The sequence below is a fragment of the Lethenteron reissneri genome, chromosome 51 (genome assembly GCF_015708825.2).
Source record: "Lethenteron reissneri isolate LAM-NWPU_2019-01 chromosome 51, ASM1570882v1, whole genome shotgun sequence".
In the NCBI taxonomy this organism is placed as follows: Eukaryota; Metazoa; Chordata; class Hyperoartia; order Petromyzontiformes; family Petromyzontidae; genus Lethenteron; species Lethenteron reissneri.
Window position 1 is genome coordinate 5190926 of NC_083829.1, and position 17172 is coordinate 5208097.

Sequence of the window (17172 nt, forward strand, 5' to 3'; positions counted from 1 at the left end):
CCCGTTCCCTCTTAAGTCACGCGGCCTACCTCAACGCCATGGGATCATGCAAATACTAAAACAAACACATCCACAAAAAAACCTTTGATTTGCTTATATAATACAATAAGGATTTTACTAAACAGTTTTAAATATTTTAATGAAACCGATAGTTAATTACTGGATTAATTGGACGAGGAGATATGTTAACATTGTCCGTGCTTCTTTCCGCGTGTGCCGCTGGACGGGAGGTGATGGCTGGTGTTTGGGGACGTCATCGGTATACAACACGTGACTTCGAAGTGGTGTCCTGTTAAAGTGCAAATAAAGTTAAGAGTGCGATAATTTACGCGAGGCTTTGTGATACCGTTGAATTTTATTGGTTGAAAAGCAAAATAATATTTACGTTTTAATTGTTCATAAATCGACTGTTCCTTTATACTTTTGGTTGTAAGCGGAATAACAAATGCAAGAAGTCAGTGAGACTCTGTTTTTCTATTGCTTAAAATCTAATGGTAATTTTCAAGTAATTAAAAATACCGTCAACTTATTGGTTGACAACGGGATAATAAATCTGTTGTTATCTGGCTGCTCTAAGAGGCATTCTGGTCCTACTGCGACACGCGCGCACTGCCCCCCTTCTCACAGCCCCCACCCCGTGTGCGAGGGGGAGGGGCGGGGCTAGACACCAATGGGCGGGGCCTAAAAAGGAAAGGCGCGGGGGTGGGAGAAGCAGAAACAACTGGGCCTGATCATTATAGATTACGAAGGGGCAGGGTATAAGGAGAAAAGGGCATAGCTTACAAATATTGAACTTGATTTCATGGAATAAAAGTATGGAATCAAACACGTGGGACAAAAAACAGCATAACTGTCGTGCCGGTGATGCAGCTATGTTCTGACTAGTTAATTGTATACAGGTAGGAACAACAATTCCACACTGCCCACTAGGGATTATTTGTCTGTCGTGCATAGCCCCTCCCAAACATATAAACTCCCGGATTGGTTGAAGTGCGTCACGTGATCGCGAGCTTTCTGTCGTGCATGAATGCGCTGTCCAACCAAGTCCCTACCTGCCCACTCCGAAGGAACGTGTTTTTATTGGGTGCAAAGCAGTTTGAGACATTGGGTCTGCGACCTCTGGCTTGACAGTCCGGTGCAAAATTATTACAATAATTACAATCACGGCAAGTTCTGCTAACTTGAAACCTCAAGCAAATTCTACACTTCATTAAACAACCCAAAGCTCCCGAAAGAGCTTGCAAAAATTGCCGACGCCGACTGTGTTTCAAGTCAGCGTGGCGGGGTATTGGGAAAAGTTTTCAATTAGCAATAATCGCGCCTCGGATCAACCTCATTGGCTACGATACTGCCACTGCGCAAAGCTGGTTTGTTGAGGCCGGCCCGTTCCCTCTTAAGTCACGCGGCCCTACCTCAACGCCATGGGATCATTCAAATACTAAAATAAAGACATCCAAAAAAAACATTTGATTTGCTTATATAATACAATAAGGATTTTACTAAATCAATTGAAATAATTTAATGAAATCGACAGTCAATTACTCGATTAATTGGATGAGGAGATATATTAACATTGTCCGTGCCTCTTCCCGAGTGTGCCGCTGGACGGGAGGTGATGGCTGTTGCTTGGGGACGTCATCGGTATACAACACGAGACTTCGAAGTGGTGTCCTGTTAAAGTGCAAATAAAGTTAAGAGTGCGATCATTTACGCGAGGCTTTGTGATGTCGCGGATTTTATTGGTTGAAAAGCAAAATAATATTTATGTTTTAATTATTCATAAATCGGCTGTTCCCTTATACTTTTGGTTGTAAGCTGAATAACAAATGCAAGAAGTCAGTGACACTCTGTTTTTAATGGTTAAAATCTAACGGTAATTTTTCCAATAATTAGAAAAACCGTCACCTTATTGGTTGACAACAGGATAATCAATCTGTTGTTATCTGGCTGCTCTAAGAGGCATTCTGGTCCTACTGCGACACGCGCGCACTGCCCCCCTTCTCACAACCCCCACCCCGTGTGCGAGGGGGAGGGGCGGGGCTAGACACCAGTGGGCGTGGCCTAAATGAGAATGGGCGGGGCCTAAAAAGGAAAGGCGCGGGGGTGGAAGAAGCAGAAACAACTGGGCCTGATCATTGTTTTTTACGAAGGGGCAGGGTATAAGGAGAAAGTTGCATAGCTTGCGGAAATTGAACTTGGCTGTTGATTTCATGGAAAGAGAACAGCATAACTATAGTGCCGGCGATGCAGCCATGGGCTGACTAGATAACTTTATTGGGTGCAAAGCAGTTTGAGAGATTCGGTCTGTGACCTCTGGCTTGGCAGTCCAGTGCAACATTATACAGGTAGGAACAACAGGTTCCACACTGCCCACCGTGCATATGGGGAGGGGCTGGGTGGGGAGGGGAGGGTGGAGAGGGGCTGGGTGGGGAGGGTGGGCCTGGGTGGGGGGTGGGAGGGGTGGGGCTGGGTGGGGAGGGGCGGGGCTGGGTGAGGAGGGGCTGGTCACCCCGCGGTGCCCTTATAAAACTCAACGTTTAACCTACACACTACACCAGGGGTCCTCAAACTACGGCCCGCGGGCCACATGCGGCCCGCCAAGGACATTTATCCGGCCCCCCCACCTCCCAGGACTCAGAGGAAACCAGGGCATGTGGGAGGGGCCAGCTGCGCGGTGACTTGTGGGCAGTGAAAGCCGGAAGCTGGTTCGTGGGAGAGAGAGCGCGGGAGACGTGACAGACTGAGCATCACAGCGCAGGCACAGTCTTTTAGAGCAGAGGCAGCTTGGAGGAAGTTGGCAGCATCATTACCCCCCGAACCGAAGAGGTGAGACAGATGACACCCACATCCCATGGTCACTAATTACGCTGCGCTGGTGAGCACTAATTGGGCTGCGCTGGTGAGCACTCATTGGGCTGCGGCGGTGGGCACTAATTGGGCTGCGCTGGTGAGTACTGATAGAGCTGCGGCGGTGGGCACTCATTGGGCTGCGCTGGTGAATGGTTCAATGGGCCAATTGACTGGACTTGCCCCCCAGGCCTAAGGCTGCCAGCCCTCCCCTGGCTGCGCTTGACTGGCTCTGCCTCGCTCAGCTCCCTCACTTGCCCCTCGGCTCCACTCCCAGTGATATTCCTGTGTGCTGGGGATGTACTGCGATCTGTGAACAAAACTGCAGGTGTAATTAACTTTTTAATGGCACCCGCACCAGTGTGAGCCTGGGTAAAAGCGGAGTTCCCTCAATCAGACTGCATTGATGGACAGTGCAGTCTGTATGTCTCTGTGTGGGCAAAGTTATTGCTGGTATATTGTTTTTGTAGCGCTGTATATATATTGGTATTTTACTAATAGCAATTTTGACTCCCTAGGAAACAATGATGTCAAGAAAGAGAAAAATTGACTCGGAGTGTAGGATATTCAAAGAACAGTGGACTTATGATTACTTTTTCATGCAGTACAAGGAAAGAGCTGTGTGTCTGATATGCCAGAATATAGTGTCTGTGTTCAAAGAATACAATTTAAGTCAACACTATGAAACTCAACATAAAGATAAATATGATTGTTTGGTCGGAGAAAAGATAAAATATTAAACTAAAAAATACATTAACAACTCAGCAAAATACTTTTGTGAAGCAGAAGCAGCTAAATATTTCATCACTGCGAGCAAGTTTTCAAGTTGCCAGGCTAATAGCGTGCACTGGCAGACCATTCATGGAGGGAGAATTTGTTAAAGAATGCCTTCTTTCTGTTGCCAAAGAGATGTGTCCAGAGAAGGCCGATTTATTTAGTACAGTGAGTCTTTCAGGACCTACAATTACACGGAGGATTGAAGAAATGGGAGACAATTTGCATCAGCATTTGCAAAACTCCACAAAAAAACTTTCCTATTTTTCCTTGGCACTCGACGCAAGCAATGATGTTCGTGATTCTGCACAACTTCTAATTTTTATTCGTGGGACGAATGACTATTTCGAAGTCACAGAAGAGCTTGCTGCACTGCAAAGCATCACAGGAACAACTACAGGAGAGGATATCTATGAAAAGGTTTGCCAAACTGTGAATGGTTTGGAGCTGAATTGGGCTAAACTAGCCAGTGTGACAACTGATGGTGCTCCTAGCATGGTGGGGTCCAAGAAAGGAGTAATTGCTCGCATTAACCAAGAGATGGACAAACATAACCATTCTCATCCAATAGCCATACACTGCCTCATCCACCAACAAGCGCTGTGTAGTAAATCACTGAAGTGGGACTCTGTTATGGAAATTGTGGTATCTTGTGTTAACTTTATTAGAGCTCATGCACTAAACCACAGACAATTTCAGGAATTTCTGTCTGAACTAAATGTTGACTATGAAGATGTTCTGTACCACACAGAAGTTCGTTGGCTGAGTCGAGGGAGAGTTTTGAAACGTTTCTATGACTTACTTCCACAGATTACAGCTTTTCTGCTTTCAAAAAACAAAGAAGTACCAGAGCTCAATGATGCAGAATGGAAATGGCACCTTGCCTTTCTGACAGATGTAACAGAGCTACTCAACAGTTTCAATGTGCAACTTCAAGGAAAGGGGAAGCTCCTCTGTGATATGCAATCACATGTCAAAGCATTTGAAGTAGAATTAGGCCTCCTCATCAAACAAGTTGAGGAGGAAAACTTCTGCCATCTCCCCACAACTCAAAATCTGTTAGCGGAAAAACCATTGGTTGCAATTCCCAAACAAAACATGTGTGGATTCACTGGAAAAATTGCAAAAGGAGTTCCAATTTAGATTTAAAGAGCTTTATCGCCATGAACAGGACATACAGCTTTTCCGTAACCCATTTTCTATTGACATTGAAAATGTGGATACAATTTACCAAATGGAACTGGCTGAACTGCAGAATTGTGACTCTCTGAAAGACGCATTCAAGTCAAGCAGCCTTCATAATTTCTATGCATCTCTCCCCTCTGAGACATATCCTCATCTCAGGAACCATGCACTCAAAATGGCAACCATCTTTGGCAGCACTTATGTCTGTGAACAGACTTTTTCCAGAATGAAACATTTGAAATCTCCAACCAGATCTAGACTAACGGATGCACACTTGCATCACTTGTTACGACTAGCAGTGACAAATAGGGAACCGGACATTGACCATCTCATTAGCCAAAAGCAGGCCCATAGTTCCCATTGAAATACTGGCAAGTTTGTTGATTTAACTTTACTTGTTCTTCATTTTAAATATTGTATTTGTTCCCATTTTGTTTCTTCACTTCAAAATAAGATATATGCAGTGTGCATAGGAATTTGTTCATAGTTTTTTTTACTATAGTCCGGCCCTCCAACGGTCTGAGGGACAGTGAACTGGCCCCCTGTTTAAAAAGTTTGAGGACCCCTGCACTACACTATACACGACATTATACAGGTCGGAACAACAGGTTCCACACTGTCCACCAGGGATTATTTGTCTGTCGTGCACTAATGCGCTGTCCAACCAAGTTTCTACCTGGCCACTCCGAAAAAACGTGTTTATAACCATGTATTGGCTCTGCTACCTTAAAACCTCAAACAAATTCTACACTTCATTAAACAACCCAAAGCTCTCGAAAGAGCTTGCAAAAATTGCCAACGCCGACTGTGTTTCAAGTCAGCGTGGCGGGGTATTGGGAAAAGTTTTCAATTAGCAATAATCGCGCCTCAGATAAACCTCATTGGCTACGATACTGCCACTGCGCAAAGCTGGTTTGTTGAGGCCGGCCCGTTCCCTCTTAAGTCACGCGGCCCTACCTCAACGCTATGGGATCATTCAAATACTAAAATCAACACATCCACTAGAAAAACCTTTGATTTGCTTATATAATACAATAAGGATTTTACTAAACATATTTAAATATTTAAATGAAACCGATAGTTAATTACTCGATTAATTAGATGTGGAGATATGTTAACATTGTCCGTGCCTCTTCCCGCGTGTGCCGCTGGACGGGAGGTGATGGCTGGTGCTTGGGGACGTCATCGGTATACAACACGTGACTTCGAAGTGGTGTCCTGTTAAAGTGCAAATAAAGTGAAGAGTGCGATCATTTACGCGAGGCTTTGTGATACCGGGGATATTTTTGGTTGAAAAGCAAAATAATATTTACGTTTTAATTATTCAGAAATCGGCTGTTCCCTAATACTTTTGGTAGTAAGGGGCCATCCATAAATGACGTCACGCACCTGGGGGGGGGGGGGTCAGACATTCGTGACGATGTGTGACGAGGGGGGGGGGGTGTTTGAGAAATGTGACGTCACATCAAAATGCGGAACTTTAAATAAATATAGACAACACGTTTAACTTAATTAAATATACTTTTAATAAATGTTTTCTCCTACAACATCGGAGTGATGTGGCACATTAAATGCGCACTACAATGATAATAGTTTAAAGCGATTTGAAGCATGTTTTATTTGGGAGGGGGGGCAGAGCTTTGTGACGTCATTTGAGGGGGGATCTGGCTTTCTGTGACGCCGTGTGACGGGGGGGGGAGGTCCAAAATCTAGTGACGTCATTTATGGACGGCCCCGAAGGAGAAAGGGGCAGAGCTTACAGATATTGAACTTCTTGGTTCTTTCGGTAAAGAAGGGAAATAATAAAATAATAAACATAAAACATAATAAAATAATTCTCACGACGTTTCGGCCACAACGCAAGCAGTCGTCGTTGTGAGAATTATTTTATTATGTTTTATTTTATTATTTCCCTTCTACGTGACTACCGAAAGAACCAAGACGATGAATCTCTGCGGTCACGAAAGCTTTAACTCGAAATTTGCTGTTGATTTAATGGAATAAAATAATGGAATCAAACACGTGGGACAGAAAACAATTCTACACTTCATTAAACAACCCAAAGCTCCCGAAAGAGCTTGCAAAAATTGCCGACGCCGACTGTGTTTCAAGTCAGCGTGGCGGGGTATTGGGAAAAGTTTTCAATTAGCAATAATCGCGCCTCGGATAAACCTCATTGGCTACGATACTGCCACTGCGCAAAGCTGGTTTGTTGAGGCCGGACCGTTGCCTCTTAAGTCACGCGGCCCTACCTCAACGCCATGGGGTCATTCAAATACTAAAATCAACACATCCACTAAAAAAACATTTGATTTGCTTTTTAATACATTAAGAATTTTACAAAACATATTTTAATATTTTAAAGAAACCGATAGTCAATTACTCGATTAATTGGACGAGGAGTTATGTAAACATTGTTCCTGCCTCTTCCTGCGTGTGCCGCTGGACGGGAGGTGATGGCTGGTGCTTGGGGAAGTCATCGGTATACAACACGTGACTTCGAAGTGGTGTCCTGTTAAAGTGCAAATAAAGTTAAGAGTGCGATCATTTACGCGAGGCTTTGTGATGTCGCGGATTTTATTGGTTGAAAAGCAAAATAATATTTATGTTTTAATTATTCATAAATCGGCTGTTCCCTTATACTTTTGGTTGTAAGCTGAATAACAAATGGAAGAAGTCAGTGACACTTTGTTTTTAATGGTTAAAATCTAACGGTAATTTTTCCAATAATTAAAAATAGCGTCACCTTATTGGTTGACAACGGGATAATCAATCTGTTGTTATCTGGCTGCTCTAAGAGGCATTCTGGTCCTACTGCGACACGCGCGCACTGCCCCCCTTCTCACAACCCCCACCCCGTGTGCCAGGGGGAGGGGCGGGGCTAGACACCAGTGGGCGTGGCCTAAATGAGAATGGGCGGGGCCTAAAAAGGAAAGGCGCGGGAGTGGAAGAAGCAGAAACAACTGGGCCTGATCATTGTTAATTACGAAGGGGCAGGGTATAAGGAGAAAGGGGCATAGCTTACAGATATTGAACTTTGCTGTTGATTTCATGGAATGAAAGAATGGAATCAAACACGTGGGACAGAGAACAGGATAACTGTCGTGCCGGGGAAGCAGCTATGTTCTGACTAGTTAATTGTATACAGGTAAGAACAACAATTCCACACTACCCACTAGGGATTATTTGTCTGTCGTGCATAGCCCCTCCCAAACATATAAACTCCCGGATTGGTTGAAGTGCGTCACGTGACCGCGAGCTTTCTGTCGTGCATGAATGTGCTGTCCAACCAAGTTCCTACCTGCCCACTCCGAAGGAACGTGTTTGGGTGCAAAGCAGTTTGAGAAATTGGGTCTGCGACCTCTGGCTTGCCAGTCCAGTGCAACATTATTATAACCATGGCAGGTTTTGGCCCTGCTACCTTTAAACCTCAAGCAAATTCTACACTTCATTAAACAACCCAAAGCTCCCGAAAGAGCTTGCAAAAATTGCCGACGCCGACTGTGTTTCAAGTCAGCGTGGCGGGGTATTGGGAAAAGTTTTCAATTAGCAATAATCGCGCCTCGGATAAACCTCATTGGCTACGATACTGCCACTGCGCAAAGCTGTTTTGTTGAGGCCGGCCCGTTCCCTCTTAAGTCACGCGGCCCTACCTCAACGCCATGGAATCAGTCCAAAGCCGAAAATAACCGAATAGATTCGAAACAAATATTAAAATTTTATATATGAATACGTTTTAATGGGTATAATCTCGTAAATATATCAATAAAGATTTTTGCTAATATGGAATATTTTAATCGTCGATTACTCGACTCATTGGATGAGGAAATTACCTGGAGAGTACTCAGACTTTTGCCGACCTCTTCCCACGTGTGCCGCTGGACGGGAGGTTTGGTGACGTTATTCATACGGCGGATTCGTCGTGGTAATGCTACAGAGTCTCAGCCTCTCTGGTCAGCGGTGCTGGGTCGTCTAATTACATCAGACACTGCGCAGAAGGCATCACCCGTCATAGATACTTAGAACTGTGTCCAAACTCACGTAGCATTAACATAAATATATTATTTGGGTCTTTCGGTAAAGTCACGCAGATAGGTTCAAAGAAAATGAAAAAAATAAAAAAAAACTACGACGTTATTTTCTATCTACGTGACTTTACAGAAAGCCCCAAACTATATGAATTCCTGCAGTGACGAAAGCTTTCAGTCAATATTAACATATAATAAACAATTGAGTTTAAATTGGATTTATTTTTTCAACATTACACATTTTTCTTTAAGCAGAAACACTCTACCTGGCACAGACGTATAAACACACTGATGTTTTCCATAATTGAGGTTTATACAGGTAGGAACAACAGGTTCCACACTGCCCACCAGGGATTATTTGTCTGTCTGTCGTGCACCAATACGCTGTCCAACCAAGTCCCTACCTGCCCACTCCGAAGGAACGTGTTTTTAAATCCTTTATATTAAGTTCGCTTGCTTGCTTGCGTGCTTGCGTGCTTGCTTGCTTACGACCGTGCAAATCTTTCGGTCGTTTTTTAACCCACTTCCCGTGATCCAATCGAGCTGACATTTTGCACACAGACTCGTTTTGCGAGACAATTAATGTTCGTGAAATTTTTTTTCCAAAATTTAACACTGTTTAGGGAAAACAAATTAAATATTTAATTACCAATTGCTTAATACTGGCAGACAATCATCTGACCCATATGTGGCAGCCATCTCAAGCCAGAGGACGAGAGGACTCTAGCCGCCACGCATATAAAGGATTTATAGTGAAAAACTTTGTTTTTACGGGTTATACTTGTTAAATCCTTTATATTAAGTTCGCTTGCTTGCGTGCTTGCGTGCTTGCTTGCTTACGACCGTGCAAATATTTCGGTCGTTTTTTAACACACTTCCCGTGATTCAATCGAGCTGACATTTTCCACAAAGACTCGTTGTGCGTGACAATTAATTTTCGTGAAATTTTTTTTCCAAAATTTAACACTGTTTCGGGAATTTTTTTTAAAATATTTAATTACCAATTGCTTAATGCTGGCAGACAATCCTCTGATCCATAGGTGGCAGCCATCTCAAGCCAGAGGACGAGAGGACTCTAGCCGCCACGCATATAAAGGATTTAGAGTGAAAAACTTTGTTTTACGGGTTAATTTTTTATTGGGTGTAAAGCAGTTTGAGAGATTGGGTCTGCGACCTCTGGCTGGGTAGTCCGCTGCAAATTATTACAATTATTACAATCACGGCAAGTTCTGCTAACTTAAAACCTCAAGCAAATTCTACACTTCATTAAACAACCCAAAGCTCCAGAAAGAGCTTGCAAAAATTGCCGACGCCGACTGTGTTTCAAGTCAGCGTGGCGGGGTATTGGGAAAAGTTTTCAATTAGCAATAATCGCGCCTCGGATAAACCTCATTGGCTACGATACTGCCACTGCGCAAAGCTGGTTTGTTGAGGCCGACCCGTTCCCTCTTAAGTCACGCGTGCCTTCCTCAACGCCATGGGATCAGTCCAAAGCCGAAAATAACCGAATCGATTCGAAACAAATATTACGATTTTATATATGAATACGTTTTAATGGATATAATCTTGTAAATATATAAATGACGATTTTTGTTTCTACTTAATATTTTGATAGTCGGTTACTCGACTCATTGGATGTGGAAATTAACGGGAGAGTACTCAGACTTTTGCCGACCTCTTCCCACGTGTGCCGCTGGACGGGAGGTTTGGTGACGTCATTCATACGGCGGATTCGTCGTGGTAATGCTACAGAGTCTCAGCCTTTCTGGTCAGCGGTACTGGATCATCTAATTACATCAGACACTGCGCAGAAGGCATCACCCGTCATAGATACTTAGAACTGTGTCCAAACTCACGTAGCATTAACAAATATATTATTTGGGTCTTTCGGTAAAGTCACGCAGATAGGTTCAAAGAAAATAACAAAATAAGAAAAAACTACGACGCTATTTTCTATCTACGTGACTTTACCGAAAGCCCCAAAAAATATGAATTCCTGCAGTGACGAAAGCTTTCAGTCAACATTAACATATAATAAACAATTGAGTTTAAATAGGATTTTTAAAAAAACATTACACATTTTTCTTTAAGCAGAAACATTCTACCCGGCCCAGACGTATAAACACACTGATGTTTTCCATAATTGAGGTTTATACAGGTAGGAACAACAGGTTCCACACTGCCCACCAGGAATTATTTGTCTGTCTGTCGTGCACGAATACGCTGTCCAACCAAGTCCCTACCTGCCCACTCCGAAGGAACGTGTTTTTAAATCCTTTATATTAAGTTCGCTTGCTTGCTTAGGACCGTGCAAATCTTTCTGTCGTTTTTTAACCCACTTCCCGTGATTCAATCGAGCTGACATTTTCCACACAGACTCGTTGTGCGTGACAATTAATTTTCGTGAAAATTTTCTTCCAAAATTTTACACTGTTTAGGGAAATGTTTACAAATATTTAATTACCAATGGCTTAATGCTGGCAGACAATCATCTGACCCATAGGTGGCAGCCATCTCAAGCCATAGGATGAGAGAACTCGCATATAAAGGATTTAGAGTGAAAAACTTTGTTTTACGGGTTAATTTTTTATTGGGTGCAAAGCAGTTTGAGAGATTGGGTCTGCGACCTCTGGCTTGGCAGCTCAGTGCAAAATTATTACAATAATAATTACAATCACGGCAAGTTCTGCTAACTTAAAACCTCAAGCAAATTCTACACTTCATTAAACAACCCAAAGCTCCCGAAAGAGCTTGCAAAAATTGCCGACGCCGACTGTGTTTCAAGTCAGCGTGGCGGGGTATTGGGAAAAGTTTTCAATTAGCAATAATCGCGCCTCGGATAAACCTCATTGGCTACGATACTGCCACTGCGCAAAGCTGGTTTGTTGAGGCCGGCCCGTTCCCTCTTAAGTCACGCGGCCCTACCTCAACGCCATGGGATCATGCAAATACTAAAACAAACACATCCACAAAAAAACCTTTGATTTGCTTATATAATACAATAAGGATTTTACTAAACATTTTTAAATATTTTAATGAAACCGATAGTTACTTACTGGATTAATTGGACGAGGAGATATGTTAACATTGTCTGTGCTTCTTCCCGCGTGTGCCGCTGGACGGGAGGTGATGGCTGGTGCTTGGGGACGTCATCGGTATACAACACGTGACTTCGAAGTGGTGTCCTGTTAAAGTGCAAATAAAGTGAAGAGTGCGATCATTTACGCGAGGCTTTGTGATACCGGGGATATTTTTGGTTGAAAAGCAAAATAATATTTACGTTTTAATTATTCAGAAATCGGCTGTTCCCTAATACTTTTGGTAGTAAGGGGCCATCCATAAATGACGTCACGCACTTGGGGGGGGGGGGCAGACATTCGTGACGATGTTTGACGAGGGGGGGGGGGTGTTTGAGAAATGTGACGTCACATCAAAATGCGGAACTTTAAATAAATATAGACAACACGTTCTACTTAATAAAATAGACTTTTAATACGTGTTTTCTCCTACAGCATCAGAGTGATGCGGCACATTAAATACGCACTACAATGACAATAGTTTAAAGCGATTTGAAGCATGTTATTTTGGGGGGGGGGGGGCAGAGCTTTGTGACGTCATATTTGAGGGGGGGTCTGACTTTCTGTGACGCCGTGTGACGGGGGGGGGGAGGTCCAAAATCTAGTGACGTCATTTATGGACGGCCCCGAAGGAGAAAGGGGCAGAGCTTACAGATATTGAACTTCTCGGTTCTTTCGGTAAAGAAGGGAAATAATAAAATAATAAAAATAAAACATAATAAAATAATTCTCACGACGTTTCGGCCACAACGCAAAGCAGTCGTCGTTATTATTTCCATTCTACGTGACTACCGAAAGAACCAAGACGATGAATCTCTGCGGTCACGAAAGCTTTAACTCGAAATTTGCTGTTGATTTCATGGAATGGAATCATACACGTTGGACATAAAACAATTCTACACTTCATTAAACAACCCAAAGCTCCCGAAAGAGCTTGCAAAAATTGCCGACGCCGACTGTGTTTCAAGTCAGCGTGGCGGGGTATTGGGAAAAGTTTTCAATTAGCAATAATCGCGCCTCGGATAAACCTCATTGGCTACGATACTGCCACTGCGCAAAGCTGGTTTGTTGAGGCCGGCCCGTTCCCTCTTAAGTCACGCGGCCCTACCTCAACGCCATGGGAACATTCAAATACTTAAATCAACACATCCACTAAAAAAAGAATTTTCATGTCATATAATACAATAAAGATTTTACGAAACATATTTTAATAATTTAATTAAACCGATAGTTAATTACTCGATTAATTGGATAAGGAGATATGTTAACATTGTCCGTGCCTCTTCCCACGTGTGCCGCTGGACGGGAGGTGATGGCTGGCGCTTGGGGACGTCATCGGTATACAACACGTGACTTCGAAGTGGTGTCCTGTTAAAGTGCAAATAAAGTGAAGATTTCGATCATTTATGCGAGGCTTTGTGATGCCGTGGATTTTATTGGTTGAAAAGCAAAATAATATTTACGTTTTAATTATGCAGAAATCGGCTGTTCCTTTATACTTTTGGTTGTAAGTGGAATAACAAATGGAAGAAGTCAGTAACACTGTTTCTACTGCTTAAAATCTAATGCTGATTTTCCCAATAATTAGAAATACTGTCACCTTATTGGTTGACAACGGGATAATCAATCTGTTGTTATCTGGCTGCTCTAAGAGGCATTCTGGTCCTACTGCGACACGCGCGCACTGCCCCCCTTCTCACAACCCCCACCCCGTGTGCGAGGGGGAGGGGCGGGGCTAGACACCAGTGGGCGTGGCCTAAATGAGAATGGGCGGGGCCTAAAAAGGAAAGGCGCGGGGGTGGAAGAAGCAGAAACAACTGGGCCTGATCATTGTTTTTTACGAAGGGGCAGGGTATAAGGAGAAAGGGGCATAGCTTGCGGAAATTGAACTTGGCTGTTGATTTCATGGAAAGAGAACAGCATAACTATAGTGCCGGCGATGCAGCCATGGGCTGACTAGATAACTTTATTGGGTGCAAAGCAGTTTGAGAGATTCGGTCTGTGACCTCTGGCTTGGCAGTCCAGTGCAACATTATACAGGTAGGAACAACAGGTTCCACACTGCCCACCGTGCATATGGGGAGGGGCTGGGTGGGGAGGGTGGGGAGGGGCTGGGTGTGGAGGGGAGGGTGGAAAGGGGCTGGGTGGGGAGGGTGGGCCTGGGTGGGGGGTGGGAGGGGTGGGGCTGGGTGGGGAGGGGCGGGGCTGGGTGAGGAGGGGCTGGTCACCCCGCGGTGCCCTTATAAAACTCAACGTTTAACCTACACACTACACTATACACGACATTATACAGGTCGGAACAACAGGTTCCACACTGTCCACCAGGGATTATTTGTCTGTCGTGCACTAATGCGCTGTCCAACCAAGTTTCTACCTGGCCACTCCGAAAAAACGTGTTTATAACCATGTATTGGCTCTGCTACCTTAAAACCTCAAACAAATTCTACACTTCATTAAACAACCCAAAGCTCTCGAAAGAGCTTGCAAAAATTGCCAACGCCGACTTTGTTTCAAGTCAGCGTGGCGGGGTATTGGGAAAAGTTTTCAATTAGCAATAATCGCGCCTCGGATAAACCTCATTGGCTACGATACTGCCACTGCGCAAAGCTGGTTTGTTGAGGCCGGCCCGTTCCCTCTTAAGTCACGCGGTCCTACCTCAACGCCATGGGGTCATTCAAATATTAAAATAAACACATCCACTAAAAAACATTTAATTGCTTATATAATACAATAAGGATTTTACTAAATCAATTTAAATAATTTAATGAAATCGACAGTCAATTACTCGATTAATTGGATGAGGAGATATATTAACATTGTCCGTGCCTCTTCCCGCGTGTGCCGCTGGACGGGAGGTGATGGCTGGCGCTTGAGGACGTCATCGGTATACAACACGTGACTTCGAAATGGTGTCCTGTTAAAGTGCAAATGAAGTGAAGAGTGCGATCATTTATGCGAGGCTTTGGGATGCCGTGGAATTTTATTGGTTGAAAAGCAAAATAATATTTACGTTTTAATTGTTAATAAATCGACTGTTCCTTTATACTTTTGGTTGTAAGCGGAATAACAAATGCAAGAAGTCAGTGAGACTCTGTTTTTCTATTGCTTAAAATCTAATGGTAATTTTCAAGTAATTAAAAATACCGTCAACTTATTGGTTGACAACGGGATAATAAATCTGTTGTTATCTGGCTGCTCTAAGAGGCATTCTGGTCCTACTGCGACACGCGCGCACTGCCCCCCTTCTCACAGCCCCCACCCCGTGTGCCAGGGGGAGGGGCGGGGCTAGACACCAATGGGCGGGGCCTAAAAAGGAAAGGCGCGGGGGTGGGAGAAGCAGAAACAACTGGGCCTGATCATTATAGATTACGAAGGGGCAGGGTATAAGGAGAAAAGGGCATAGCTTACAAATATTGAACTTGATTTCATGGAATAAAAGTATGGAATCAAACACGTGGGACAAAAAACAGCATAACTGTCGTGCCGGTGATGCAGCTATGTTCTGACTAGTTAATTGTATACAGGTAGGAACAACAATTCCACACTGCCCACTAGGGATTATTTGTCTGTCGTGCATAGCCCCTCCCAAACATATAAACTCCCGGATTGGTTGAAGTGCGTCACGTGATCGCGAGCTTTCTGTCGTGCATGAATGCGCTGTCCAACCAAGTCCCTACCTGCCCACTCCGAAGGAACGTGTTTTTATTGGGTGCAAAGCAGTTTGAGACATTGGGTCTGCGACCTCTGGCTTGACAGTCCGGTGCAAAATTATTACAATAATTACAATCACGGCAAGTTCTGCTAACTTGAAACCTCAAGCAAATTCTACACTTCATTAAACAACCCAAAGCTCCCGAAAGAGCTTGCAAAAATTGCCGACGCCGACTGTGTTTCAAGTCAGCGTGGCGGGGTATTGGGAAAAGTTTTCAATTAGCAATAATCGCGCCTCGGATCAACCTCATTGGCTACGATACTGCCACTGCGCAAAGCTGGTTTGTTGAGGCCGGCCCGTTCCCTCTTAAGTCACGCGGCCCTACCTCAACGCCATGGGATCATTCAAATACTAAAATAAAGACATCCAAAAAAAACATTTGATTTGCTTATATAATACAATAAGGATTTTACTAAATCAATTGAAATAATTTAATGAAATCGACAGTCAATTACTCGATTAATTGGATGAGGAGATATATTAACATTGTCCGTGCCTCTTCCCGAGTGTGCCGCTGGACGGGAGGTGATGGCTGTTGCTTGGGGACGTCATCGGTATACAACACGAGACTTCGAAGTGGTGTCCTGTTAAAGTGCAAATAAAGTTAAGAGTGCGATCATTTACGCGAGGCTTTGTGATGTCGCGGATTTTTTTGGTTGAAAAGCAAAATAATATTTATGTTTTAATTATTCATAAATCGGCTGTTCCCTTATACTTTTGGTTGTAAGCTGAATAACAAATGCAAGAAGTCAGTGACACTCTGTTTTTAATGGTTAAAATCTAACGGTAATTTTTCCAATAATTAGAAAAACCGTCACCTTATTGGTTGACAACAGGATAATCAATCTGTTGTTATCTGGCTGCTCTAAGAGGCATTCTGGTCCTACTGCGACACGCGCGCACTGCCCCCCTTCTCACAACCCCCACCCCGTGTGCGAGGGGGAGGGGCGGGGCTAGACACCAGTGGGCGTGGCCTAAATGAGAATGGGCGGGGCCTAAAAAGGAAAGGCGCGGGGGTGGAAGAAGCAGAAACAACTGGGCCTGATCATTGTTTTTTACGAAGGGGCAGGGTATAAGGAGAAAGGGGCATAGCTTGCGGAAATTGAACTTGGCTGTTGATTTCATGGAAAGAGAACAGCATAACTATAGTGCCGGCGATGCAGCCATGGGCTGACTAGATAACTTTATTGGGTGCAAAGCAGTTTGAGAGATTCGGTCTGTGACCTCTGGCTTGGCAGTCCAGTGCAACATTATACAGGTAGGAACAACAGGTTCCACACTGCCCACCGTGCATATGGGGAGGGGCTGGGTGGGGAGGGTGGGGAGGGGCTGGGTGTGGAGGGGAGGGTGGAAAGGGGCTGGGTGGGGAGGGTGGGCCTGGGTGGGGGGTGGGAGGGGTGGGGCTGGGTGGGGAGGGGCGGGGCTGGGTGAGGAGGGGCTGGTCACCCCGCGGTGCCCTTATAAAACTCAACGTTTAACCTACACACTACACTATACACGACATTATACAGGTCGGAACAACAGGTTCCACACTGTCCACCAGGGATTA

General features: G+C 44.2%; 9 non-coding genes across 9 annotated transcripts; all 9 read right to left on the reverse strand.

The window, feature by feature from the left end:
• Positions 1–1225: 1225 nt before the first annotated feature.
• On the reverse strand, positions 1226–1366 carry LOC133355666 (U4 spliceosomal RNA). The gene has a single exon (XR_009756723.1). It is a non-coding gene; the product is annotated as a U4 spliceosomal RNA (small nuclear RNA).
• A 4210-nt stretch (positions 1367–5576) lies between these two features.
• Positions 5577–5717, reverse strand: LOC133355733 (U4 spliceosomal RNA). Its single transcript, XR_009756788.1, has one exon. It is a non-coding gene; the product is annotated as a U4 spliceosomal RNA (small nuclear RNA).
• Positions 5718–6871: 1154 nt separating this feature from the next.
• Positions 6872–7012, reverse strand: LOC133355715 (U4 spliceosomal RNA). The gene has a single exon (XR_009756771.1). It is a non-coding gene; the product is annotated as a U4 spliceosomal RNA (small nuclear RNA).
• Positions 7013–8272: 1260 nt separating this feature from the next.
• LOC133355716 (U4 spliceosomal RNA) lies at positions 8273–8413 on the reverse strand. Its single transcript, XR_009756772.1, has one exon. It is a non-coding gene; the product is annotated as a U4 spliceosomal RNA (small nuclear RNA).
• A 1702-nt stretch (positions 8414–10115) lies between these two features.
• On the reverse strand, positions 10116–10256 carry LOC133355699 (U4 spliceosomal RNA). The gene has a single exon (XR_009756756.1). It is a non-coding gene; the product is annotated as a U4 spliceosomal RNA (small nuclear RNA).
• Positions 10257–11572: 1316 nt separating this feature from the next.
• LOC133355717 (U4 spliceosomal RNA) lies at positions 11573–11713 on the reverse strand. Its single transcript, XR_009756773.1, has one exon. It is a non-coding gene; the product is annotated as a U4 spliceosomal RNA (small nuclear RNA).
• A 1119-nt stretch (positions 11714–12832) lies between these two features.
• LOC133355718 (U4 spliceosomal RNA) lies at positions 12833–12973 on the reverse strand. Its single transcript, XR_009756774.1, has one exon. It is a non-coding gene; the product is annotated as a U4 spliceosomal RNA (small nuclear RNA).
• Positions 12974–14379: 1406 nt separating this feature from the next.
• LOC133355677 (U4 spliceosomal RNA) lies at positions 14380–14520 on the reverse strand. The gene has a single exon (XR_009756734.1). It is a non-coding gene; the product is annotated as a U4 spliceosomal RNA (small nuclear RNA).
• Positions 14521–15761: 1241 nt separating this feature from the next.
• LOC133355667 (U4 spliceosomal RNA) lies at positions 15762–15902 on the reverse strand. Its single transcript, XR_009756724.1, has one exon. It is a non-coding gene; the product is annotated as a U4 spliceosomal RNA (small nuclear RNA).
• Between the last annotated feature and the right edge of the window lie 1270 nt (positions 15903–17172).